Here is a 12,349-nt window from a genome sequence, read left to right on the forward strand (position 1 = left end):
TGTCACCCAGGCTGGAGTGCAGTAAAGCAGTGCAGTCTCTGCTCACTGCAACCTCCACCTCCCGGGCTCAAGTGATCCTCCCACCTCAGCCTCCTGAGTAGCTGGGACTACAGGCATGGGCCACTATGCCCAGCTAATTTTTGTGTCTTTTGCAGAGATGGAGTTTTGCCATGTTGCCCAGGCTGCTATTGAACTCCTGGGCCTTGGCCTCCCAAAATGCTGAGATTACACCACACCCAGCCTCTTTTTACTTTTCTTAATGTGGCTACTATAAAGTTTAATATCACGTGTGGAAGCGTTGTGCATTTCATTTCTAATGAACAACACTGGTACAGATACTGGGGCTGAGGAGGCACAGGAATTGGTTCTAAGTACCCACAGTTTGAGACCTTAGACTCCCAGCATGGCGCTCTGCAGTGATGTAGTAAAATAACTTGCTTTTCTACCTTCCCCGTGTTTCCCCCTTGCACTGTGTAGCACAGACCTTATCGTGGTTTGTAATAATGATCACTGAGGGTAGACTGTCGGTGAATGCGTGATCTCACTGGTAGATCTGTTACAGGCCTGCAAAACAAAAATTTATTAGGCTTATCTGTGACTCAGTCTTCTCAGGGGAGCTCCAGTTCCTTGTCACCCTGGGAGGCTGATGGGAAACCTATGCTCTGTTTTCAAAAGCACGAGCGCAAGCATCTAAAGTTACAGCTGGTTTTGCTGCTTGTGGCTAAATGGTTTGGGGCTGATACCTTCTAGTGACAGATGGCTCTGGACATTGATAATGAAAATTATATAATTTGTTGCTTAACTAAAAAAAAAACACATCAAGGGCACTAAAAGGAAATGGTTTTGTTTTTTTTTTTAACTTCCTAATATATTTAGTACCATGTGATGCTCTGAAAAGAAGTAAGATGATTTTTCACCATCATTATTTATTTTGCAAGCAAGACCTAGATAAGTTTTCATCAATGCAGTGCTGACCAAGATTGAATGTAAGGCAAGGGCCTATTCAGTCTCATAATTGATGGTCTTAGTCATCTAAAGAACATAGCTCTTTTTACATGGAAAAAAAACAGACAATATTTTAAGGCCTAGAATGAATGAGTTGAACTTTGTTTGGTATTGGCCAGGAGCATTTGGAAATCTATTAAAAGCCTTTCATTAACAACTTGGCATTTTGTTTCCTCAAAAGAAATACATTTTCCAAATTAAAATCAAAGCCAGAAGCCACCATTGTTTGAACTGAAGGTAGTGGCAGCTGATGGGTTTTACATGTTAAGCTGAGGGTGTCTTTGAAATAAGATCATGGGCAACAACAGGCTGCAAAAATAAACATCAAATTTTGATGGAAGGAGTGAGCAAAGTTCTTTGTTCTAACTTCATGACATTAAAATACGTGGCTATAAGCTGTCTTAGTTACTTTATTTTTCTTGAGTCAATATTGGCCAAAAGAAGCTGATCCGAATGAGGGTCAGAGTTTAAGAAAATTATTTTATGAGGAATTTACCAAGTTTACCCCCAAAGAGGGAGAGTTGGAGAAAAATGCACTGGCAAACTTTGCTTTTTGACACAGATAACTAGAGTTCACCAAGGAGATGGCCTGTGTCAGGATTTCAGTGATGGTTGTCAGGCAGTTTGATATTTGCAGAACCGTCTCTGTCAGGCCTCTCCAAAGTTTAACTGCTGGGAGACCTGGGAAGCTCTCAAGACTGGTGACTGAAGATACTGATTTGCTTTGTGTCTGAGCCACAGACATAAAACGATGGCTACTGCCACAGATGCTTTCTGGCACAGCAGAATAATAGCACTCAGACTTAAACTGTGAATTACAAACAATCCCTTTTTAAGTACAAAATGAATGCACAGAATGGAAGACCCTGTCAGCTAGAATACAAGTAAATCAAGCAGAAGAAGACAGATTTTTCACTCATACCACTACAGCCAAATTTTTATTCTGCTAACTGCACTATCATGAGAGAACGTTTCTTCTTTGTCAGATATTAACAATTGTGCCTAGCGTTCCGATAGTGGAACAATTGTGCCTAGTGTTCCATCATCAGAACGCTAAGCATGTGGTTGTCATTTATATCCTACTGCTCAAGGTCATCGCCAAGGTCTAATTGCAAAAATTCAAAAAATTGCAACCTCAGGCATAAACGGGTTAAGAAAATTGATACATCGTAATTATTACAAATATATGAGGCACTGGATGTGTTTCCTCTGAAAGCCAATCAAATCACAGGATCTGCTTCCTAATTTCCCACACCTATTCCAGTTTAAAAGTTTAAAAGTTATAGCTTCAATACCAGGAGTAAGAACACGTGACCCCTTCACTCCCAGGGCTAGCTTTTCCGGCTGTCAATTTCATAATTATATTGCTCCGCCCCTTGGCTTAGCACTTCCTTTTCCCTCACTACCTTCTCTCCCCAACCCCCAGCAATGAATCATCATGACTTTAAAGAGACTTAGATGACCCAGTGTGAACTTTGCTGGCATCCTGTACATTCTTATGCCAAAAAAGGGGAGTTGCTCTATGACAGAAACTAGCCAGACCCTGATGCAGATCTTGGAGGCAACAAGCTTGGGTGCTTATCTGGGAAGATCAGTGAGGAGTTAATTTTCCTAGATCACGATGGTGATTCAGAATTGCATATCTTAGTTCATGATCTGGTTTTTAAGAACCCAGTTCGACCCTTTGTGCAGAAAGGAATATATCAGAGTGAAAAATGTTGGCAGATCTCCTTATGCAATCAGGGCAAAGGAATTTATACCAAATTCAGCCCTTTGATTTCTCCAGATCTGGCTGAGGGTGGGGTTTCCATATTTGTGCTTTGGCAAATGTGTCCAATAATTAACTCCTCTTGATATATGCCCCTAGTGTTCTTCCAGGTTATCTTGTGCTTATTTGTGCATTTATTAAAGCCAGAAACATTTTTGCCCCTTCATTTTTTAAATACTGTGTCTGAGTAATACTGCTTAAATAGACAAGAGCCTTGCCTTTAAAGACTGTACTCCCTACCTAAAGAGTTATAGGGGGTATCATTAAATAACATTATGTGTGTGCATATACTTTCTATATAGAAAGCCCTTTCTTCTCCTCCCTCCTTTTTTTTTTTTTGCATGGAGATTTTATCTTCATGCTTTTGAGATCCGGCTCAAGCATCAACACTTCTGTGAAGTCTTTCTTGATTAACACAGGAGTCTGCGGCTCTGCCCAATGTGTGAGTCAGAGAAGTGCTATTTTCTTATTCTTTTTATTTATACAATATTTTTTTAAACCTCTAACCGAAAAAAACAGGGCCATAAGCACAGATGGAGAGAGTATCCAAAGTGGAAGCTTCTCTTATTTGAATACTTCCTGCTACTCCCAAACCCATTTGACCTCCCTCACAGTTTCAGCGAGCAACTGCGCTTCCTTTGTTTATTGCTCCAATTATGTGAGTCCCCTCCACTGATCAGCTCTTCATGCAGCTTTCTACTGCCCTCTGTTATGAGTTGAATTGTGGCCCCCAAAATATATATCGAAGTCCTAACCCCAGTAACTATGAGTGTGGTCTTATTTGGAAGTAGGATTTTTGCAGATTTAATTAGTTAGGATGAGGTTTTACTGTTTTAGGGTGGACCCTAAATCCAATACAACTGTTGTCCTCATAAGGAGGGAAGTCATAGAAACAGAGGGGATACGGGGTAGATGACCACGTGAAGACAAGGCAGAGATTGGAGATGGGCTGACACAAGCCGAGGCACGCCAGGCATTGCTAGCAACCACCAGAAGGCAGAAGAGGCAAGGGAGGCTCCTCTCCTAGAGCCTTTAGAGAAAGGATGGCCCTATCGACACCTTGATTTCAGACTTCTTACTATTTGTTTCTTATTTTTTTGAGACAGGGTTTCACTCTTGTTGCCCAGGCTGGAGCGCGATGATGCGGTCTTGGCTCACCACAACCTCCACCTTCCAGGTTCAAGCGATTCTCCTGCCTCAGCCTCCTGAGTCGCTGGGATTTCAGGCGCGCACCACCATGCCCAGCTTATTTTGTATTTTTTGTAGAGACAGGAGTTTCTCCATGTTGGTCAGGCTGGTCTCGAAATCCCGACCTCAGGTGATCTGCCCACCTTGGCCTCCCAAAGTGCTGGAATTAACAGGCGTGAGTCACTGCGCTTGGCCGATTTCAGTCTTCTAACTTCCAGAACTGGGAGAGGATAGATACTTGCTGTTTTAAGCCACCCAGTTTGTTGTACTTGGTTACAGCAGCCCTAGGAGATGAATGCACGCTCCTGGTGATATCCATGTGCCAGGTCTGCTGCATTCTCCTTTCTTCTCTTTATTTACATAGGTGGCCCTTTCTGCGTCAGATACTCCTAGGTAATCTGTTCCGGATGTACTATTGGTCTTGCACCTATGACAATCCCAGTAAACAAAAGAAAAGGTCTAATGGAATAGAAAAATTTATAGAATTCTAGAACCACCTCCCCATCATCCTGGAAAAACATCCGGCTTCCAGCCCCAGGCCTCAGAGAGCACAAGTACATGACACTCCTGCACAGGGCCTCAGCTGGTGTCCACATCCTCCTCCGCCCTCCTTAGCTCCCTCTGCTGGGAGCCCAATGCACCAGCAGCTTCCCTCTGCAGAAGTGGTCTTCCAGCGTGTGGGGTTGGGGTGAAGAAGAGACCGAAAAAACTAAATGAATTTGACATTGAGGAAACACACTGCTAACTGTTTGGCTTTCTTTTACTGTCTATTTATTATTTAAATAATTTTTTTGAGACGAAGTCTCACTCTGTCTCCAGGCTGGAGTGCAGTGGCACGATCTCAGCTTACTGCAACCTCTGCCTCCCAGGTTCAAGCGATTCTCCTACCTCAGCCTCCCTAGTAGCTGGGACTACAGGCCCCCACCACCAGACCCACCTAGTTTTGTATTTTTAGTAGAGGCGAGGTTTCACCATGTTGACCAGGATGGTTTTTATCTCTTGACCTCGTAATCTACCCACCTGGACCTCCCAAAGTGCTGGGATTACAGGCATGAGTCACCGCGCCCAGCCTTTACCATCTATTTGAGTGTTATCAAAGTGCTTATGAAGACCTCGGTCTTTCTGATTCTCCTTTTTCAAAAAGCAACGAGAAATTCATTTGTTTCAAGAAGTTTCCCTCAGTGGGTGGAAGGGGAGGGCTCACACTCAAACCAGAATACCAAGGAAGTCCTCCTGAGATGGAGAACGCAGTTCTTATATGCAAATCTCAGAAAATGGCAACTCCATTTTTCCACCTGTTCAAGCCCAGAACCATTGGCGGGATCTTGACTCTGTTGTTCACACCCCACATCCAATTTGCCAAAAATCCAATTAGATCTACCTTCAAAACATATCCAGAATCTGACCATTTTTCAGCTCTGGGACTGCTACCACTGGCATTAAACCACCATGGTCCTTCATCAGGGTTACTGTGGCAGCCTCCGAAGTTGGCCCTTGCTTCCCCAGTTACCAGCCCACACCACACTTTACTCTCGGCATTGGTTGATGCCACAGCTCTGCTCAGCGGTGCCCAAGGGCTACCCCATAGTCAAGTAAAAGCCCCTCATGGCCGACAGGGCTGCCGTTGATCAGGTCCTCAGCTCTTCTGATCTCATCCCTCACTGTGCCTGCTCCCACATCACCAGCCTCACTATCCTCTTTGTTGGTCCTCAGACAAGCCAGCTGTTCTCTTGCCTCAGGGTCTTTGTATTTGCTGTCCCCTCAGCTTGGAATGCTTTTCCCTCTGGTGTTCACATGGCTCACTTCTTCACCTTGTTCACGTTCTTTTTTTCTTTTCTTTTCTTTCCTTTTTTTGTTTTAAGACAGAGTCTTGCTTTGTCACCATGCTAGAGTGCAATGGCGTGATCTTGGCTCACTGCACCCTCTGCCTCCCAGGCTGTGATTCTCCTGTCTCAGCCTCCCGAGTACCTGGGACTACAGGCATGTGCCACCATGCCCAGCTAACTTTTGTATTTTTGATAGAGACAGGGTTTCACCATGTTGGCCATGATGGTCTTGATCTAGTTTTTGTTTGTTTGTTTGTTTTGAGGCGGAGTCTGGCTCTGTCACCAGGTGCCAGGCTGGAGTGCAGTGGCACGATTCGACTCACTGCAACTTCTGCCTCCCGGGTTCAAGCAATTCTCCTGCTTCAGCCTCCTGAGTAGCTGGGACTGTAAGCACACACCACCACACCCAGCTAATTTTTGTATTTTTTAGTAACGACAGGGTTTCACCGTGTTGGCCAGGATGGTCTCCATCTCTTGACCTTGTGATCTGCCCGCCTCGGCCTCCCAAAGTGCTAGGATTACAGGTGCGAGCCACTGCGCCCAGCCCCACTTCTTTTTTTCTAAGAATTAACCTCCTAATGAAGCCTGCTGTGAGCACCCTACTGAAAACTCTACTCCCTGACTTTCCTGGTCCACCCTGCCCTGCTCATTTATCTCATACACGTATCATCTTATAACACTCTATGTCATCTACTTTTTTTGTTTGTTTATTGTCAGGAGGGCAGATTTTTTTTTTTTTGTCTTATTCATCTAGAATAGTTCTTAGCATATGATAGACACCCACTAAATAGGCATTGACTATTAAATGAAGTACTCAATAATATTCTCCAGAACCTACTACGTGCAAAGTTCTATCGGCCTCAACACAATGATTATCTCATTAGGAGCTAATCCAAAACTAATCCATCTTGTCCACGCTATGGTATGATACATGTTCTCTTTACTTGACCTTTGCCTTAGTGTCTGCCGTGACTGTTAAGGCTGAATTGGAATGAGCTGAGTCTCACATTCAGGCTTGGCGGATGTCATTTCATTTCATCCCCAAGGGGATACTGTGAGATAGAGATCATGATTCTCACTTACTGGGTGATTAAACTGAGGCGTGGAGTTTAAAGGACCTCACCAAAGTTCAGGGTCATCTAGCACTGGTTTCAAAGTGAAGTTATCCACCTATGCAGCCTGAGAATTGTTAGCAAGTCATTACCCGGAGTCATAGCACTGCATTGCAATCTTTTGGCTAAGAGACCATTTTTAATACCAATCTCTAGTTTTTGGATTATACATGAATTAGGAATAACACCTATATCACAGAAGTTAAAGCTAGCGACGCTTATTGAGAACTGAGTATTTCTCCATAAGTGAATTGGCTTCAGATCAACCTGAGTGGTTTCCCAACTAACAAAATTATATTCCAGCTTATAATTTTTACTCATGCTAGTATGTGGGCTGGAAGTGACTCTCACTTGAAGTTCATGCTTGAATTCCTAGAACACTTTCCTATTAAAATCCTGTCAAAAGCATCCCATTACGGCAAGGACAAAGGAGATTGTAAAAGGCCAACATGAATTCTCAGGCCTTATTTAATGACTTAATTTCCTTCAGTTACTCTGGGATCCCACAAGCTTCCCAGAATCCTCTTTGACCACAATCAAAGCATAGTGTCTGAAAGTAGCCTGGCCACACAAAATGTGCAAAACACTATAACCTCTCCACAGCCTCCCTCCACTTCGCATTTGAGGGAAATGATTCTAGAAGCTGAAATAGACCAGAGTTCAACAGTCTGGGAAATTTGAAGAAGAAAAAAGAGAAAAAAAAAAAAAACATCCAAGTCCTGCATTTGCAGAGATGTGAAGAGAACCCAGCTTTCTGAAGTTGGAAGGAAGTGAGAAGACCCTATTTGTGGCTGCAGGAGAGGAAAAGAAAAGGGACCCGTAAGGAAACTACCAACAGATGGTAAATACATTTTTAATTCTTCTGTCATACTGTGTGGACTTGTGCACATTTGTCCTGCTGTGTTAGGCTCCCGAAATAGCTAGCCATGGAATTGCAGAACAGTTCTGCTGCAATCTGAGATTTAGGAAACCATGCTAGCTGACAAAACAGGAAAGGCTCATAGTAGGGTGGAGTGGGTTTGCTCCCAGTTTGCAGCTCCTCCATGTGGCATCTGCTGTCCTTAGTGCAGGAAAATTCTCTCACATGCCAGGTCTCATTGGTGATGTTTTGAAACATACTATCTCAAATTGCCCTCTGAGCCCTGGTTAAAATTATTAAATGTTGGCCGGACATGGTGGCTCACACCTTTAATTCCAGCACTTTGGGAGGCTGAGGAGGGCGGATCACCTGAGGTCAGGAGTTCGAGACCAGCCTGCCCAACATGGCAAAACCCCATCTCTACTAAAAAAAAAAAAGAAAAAAATACAAAAATTAGCCAGGCATGGTGGTGGGTGCCTGTAATCCCAGCTACTCAGGAGGCTGAGGCAGGAGGATCTCTTGAACCTGGGAGGCGGAGGCTGCAGTGAGCTGAGATCGCGCCACTGCACTCCAGCCTGGGAAATAGAGCAAGACTCTGTCTCGAAAAAAAAAAAAATTATTAAATGTTAACACTATGCATATGATAACTCTCAAAGGTTAAAGAGAGGCCTCCCTGAGTCCTCCAGGGAATATCACAGACACACGTGGCAGCCCAGAGCTCTTCACCGTGTCTTCCTCATACTTTCAGTTGTGAAATAATATTCCCATAGAATGTAATGGGAATTCCCAGAAAATGGGTTGTTCTACAAGAACCTAAGGAGGTAGGACACGAAAGCACATTCAGTTGACTCCACATCTGAGAAGTGACCAGTGATTGGTACCAGGAATGAGTTAGGTTCCCAAACCCGACATCATCTCTCAGTGCATCTGCAAAAAACAAAAACAAAAAACAAAAAAAAGTATTGATGAATCCAACTGGATGCAGAAAAATGAGGAGAGGGTCGCCTATTAATTACAGTGTAAAAAATATAGCTATGCAATACCATTTCGTTAGAACGGGAAGGATCCTTAAAGAATCTAGTTCAATTTTTTTTTCATTTTATAGACAGGAATCTGGGCCAAAGAGTTGCAGGAAATTGGCAAAGATCATACAACTAGTTCACAGCAAATTCAGCACTGGAACCTAAGACATCGCCCTCCTAGTCCTGTGTTTGCTCTCTTCTAGCCCTCATTGAAGGTGGACACTGCTGAGATGAGCAAAACCCAATTCTAGGAGACTTCGATCATGGCAGTCCTCATACTTGGGTTCTTATAAAGCAAGATGATGGCATTTCTGTCTGGTCTGTAGATGTTTGGGAAACTGGTTGATATTCTTTACAAGTAAGGTTTCAAGCTAAAATAGATTTGTTAATTTCTGTCCTAAACCCCTGTGGGTTGTCTAGATTATATAGCTACCACACTATTTGGCACAGCGGGATCCTCTTTTCATGAAATAGCAGGGAAGATTGGTGGATAAGGATTAAAAGCATTGGCAGAGGAGACTGGGAGACTTACACAATTACTTCCACCCAGTGCCTTCCTGGTCTAAGAACTTCTCCCAGCCTCTTTTGGAGAGACAGGTAAGTGGGAGGAAAGGAGATTTTTATCTTTTTAGTAAATGAAAAGACAACAAAAACACCTTAGTACTGCTCAATTGGATGAAATCTTGATTTCACATGGTTTAAGTTTCTATAAGACTAAATATATTCTTTGTTCAAAATTACTTATATATTCATAGATAACTTTTCCAGTGGATACATATGGAGTTCATTAATAAAAACTCTTCTCAATCAGCTGTTTTTTAAGAGTGTTCTTTCCTGTTTTCTAGAAAGTTAATCAGTAAGCTCTTCGGTAGTTAGTTTGGCAGTAAGATCTCTTAAATTTTGCAATTCTAGTCAGCATTTTGCTTTGTTGTTTTGCAAAATATTTCAGCAATATTTTATGCTACTTCGGTTATTGTTGTTTTTGAGACAGCGTCTTGTTCTGTCACCCAGGCTAGAGTACAGGGGCATGATCATGGCTCACTACAGCCTCAAACTCCTGGACTCAAGCAAGCTTCCTGCCTCAGCCTCTGAAGTAGCTGGGACTACAGATGTGCACCACCACGCCTCGCTAATTTTTTTTTTCTTTTTTATAGAGATGGGAGTGTCATTATTGTTACCCAGGCTGGTCTGGAACTCTTGGGCTCAAGCAATCCTTCTGCCTTGGCTTCTCTAAGTGTTGGGATTATAGGCGTGAGCCATTGCACCTGGCCTTATTTTTGTGGTGGCAAAAGGGTTCTATGTGTTAGATATATATATGGAAATTTTTGTTTTGAGAATTAATTTTATCATTTTGAATGTTCTTAGAAATGTACTGTTTATCTCCATGGTCTAGTAATGGATTTGGAGGTGGAGGAGGGTAAGAATTATCTTAAGTGAATTATTTTCAGTAGAGCAGTAATGAAGGCACACTTTAGGTTATTTCATTCTTATGATCCAAATTTGATTATCTAGCTAAGATCACTGGGGACATTTGAAGCTTTAATAATTACAGCTCAAGGCCTCAGGAAAAAAAAGAAAAAAGAAAAAAATTACGTTTACTACACATTCACACAGTCTTTCAGAGAGTTACCAAATGAGGGCCTGCTTGGCTGATTTAAAAAATAGATTGATATCAAGATTCCATTTTAAGAGTTCAAGGTCTGTTGACATAAAAACAAAAGTTAGATTTAAACCATTGCTTTGTATAGAACGGTTAAACATTGCTTATTTGAGAGAGTAAAAAATGTAAGCTATTGATTTTACCTTTCTTTTTGGAGGAGAGCTTTAGAACTTTTCCCCTAGAAAGTTCTGAGGCCACGATTTTTGCTACAAGTACCCTGTTCCCTTACGTGCCAGCATAGCTTGGAAGCTGCCTCTGCTTCTAGGTCAAAGGCTCTCTCTCTCCCTATTGCCAGATGCCAGTTTCATGCTTAGACTCCCATGATCCTCAGAAATAAATCAACCTTTCAGTAAAATCCAGTGACAGCTCTGTTTTACATAAAAGCATGCGGCCTGAGGATATAATACAGTTTTGCGTTTTAGGTGGACAAGAAAAGAAAGAAAGCATCCACATTGCTGAGAGAGAGTTTCAAGTGGAGTAGCCATCACGAAAGCCAGAGGGTGGCTTGCAGTATCGTACCCACTCTTCCTGCAGCCGGTCCAGCCCCCGCACGTAGTACTCACACAGCAGAAATCGCTGAAGTACAAATCGTTCTACAGTGTTCTCATCCTTCTGTAGCACTGGTCAGTAACATCCATGAATTGAAGAAGTGTTGAGCAGGTCAGCCTCCCGAGGCCAAAACTTCCTCCTTGTGGTAGGAAAAGAAACACATGAACAAATTCCCCTCCATACAGCAACACAAAGGAATCTCACCTTGTTGGAAAATACAAAAGAGGCAAGACATAAAAGAATGCTTGCTCTACTGTTCCGTTTGTACAAAGTTCAAAACTATGAAAAACTGGTCAGTTGTGTTACACCAATTATAATTGTTTACCTTTGATGAGGAGAGAGGATTAAAATTAAAATGGGACATGTTGGTGGCTTCTAGGGTGCTAGAAAGTTCTGTCTTAACCTGGGTGGTGGTCACAGAGGTGTGTTCACTTTGTGACAATGCATTTAGAATAATGCTATTCTAAAATATTAGAATAGGGCCAGGCATAGTGGCTAATGCCCGTAATCCCAGCACTTTGGGAGGCTGAGACAAATGGATCACTTGAGGTCAGGAGTTCAAGACCAGACTGGCCAACATGGCAAAACCCTGTCTGTACTAAAAATGCAAAAATTAGTAGGCATGGTAGCAGGTGCCTGTAATCCCAGCTACTCAAGAGGCTGAGGCAGGAGTATTGCTTGAACCCGGGAGGTGGAGCTTGCGGAGAGCCAAGATGGCACCATGGCACTCCAGCCTGGGCAACAGAGCAAGACTCCATGTCAAAAAAATATAGCATTTTGGCCGGGCGCAGTGGCTCATGCCTGTAATCCCAGCACTTTTGGAGGCCGAGGTAGGCGGATCACGAGGTCAAGAGATGGAGACCATCCTGGCCCACATAGTGAAACCCCGTCTCCACTAAAATACAAAAAAATTAGCTGGGCGTGGTGGCACATGACTGTAGTCCCAGTTACGTGGGAGGCTGAGACAGGAAAACTGTTTGAACCCAGGAGGCAGAGGTCGCAGTAAGCTAAGCCAAAAAAAAAAAAAAAAAAAAAAAAAAAAAAGAAAAAAAAAAAAAAAAAAAAAAAAAAAAGAAAAAAAAAAAAAAAAAAAGAAAAAAAAAGAAGACAAGTTCAGGAAAAAAGACACAAAACCATTTTAAAAAAAATTAAATGGTGAAGGCAAAAAAACATGCTTCCATATACAGTACTTAAAGTTCAAAAAGTGAAAAAGTACAGTATTTAGCACTGTACAGTGGTGAAACAATAAAACAAAGCAAGGTCTTGCTGTTGCCCAGGCTGGAGTGCAATGGTGTAATCATGGCTCACTGCAGCCTCAGCTTCTTGTGCACAAGTGACCCTCATTCCTCTGCGTCCCAAG

General features: G+C 42.7%; 1 long non-coding RNA gene across 2 annotated transcripts in view; it reads left to right on the top strand.

Annotated features, from left to right (window-relative positions):
- Nucleotides 1-9,783, top strand: part of LOC108299367 — a 14,958-nt gene extending 5,175 nt beyond the window's left edge. Inside the window, exons 2-3 of one of the 2 annotated variants that reach the window (XR_001822930.2) lie at nucleotides 7,390-7,740; nucleotides 8,864-9,783. This is a non-coding gene — a long non-coding RNA (uncharacterized LOC108299367). The remainder of the gene's footprint in view (nucleotides 1-7,389; nucleotides 7,741-8,863) is intronic. The other variant, XR_005198932.1, reaches the window with a different exon arrangement.
- Nucleotides 9,784-12,349: the final 2,566 nt, after the last annotated feature.

The sequence above is a fragment of the Cebus imitator genome, unplaced genomic scaffold (genome assembly GCF_001604975.1).
Source record: "Cebus imitator isolate Cc_AM_T3 unplaced genomic scaffold, Cebus_imitator-1.0 Scaffold21, whole genome shotgun sequence".
In the NCBI taxonomy this organism is placed as follows: Eukaryota; Metazoa; Chordata; class Mammalia; order Primates; family Cebidae; genus Cebus; species Cebus imitator.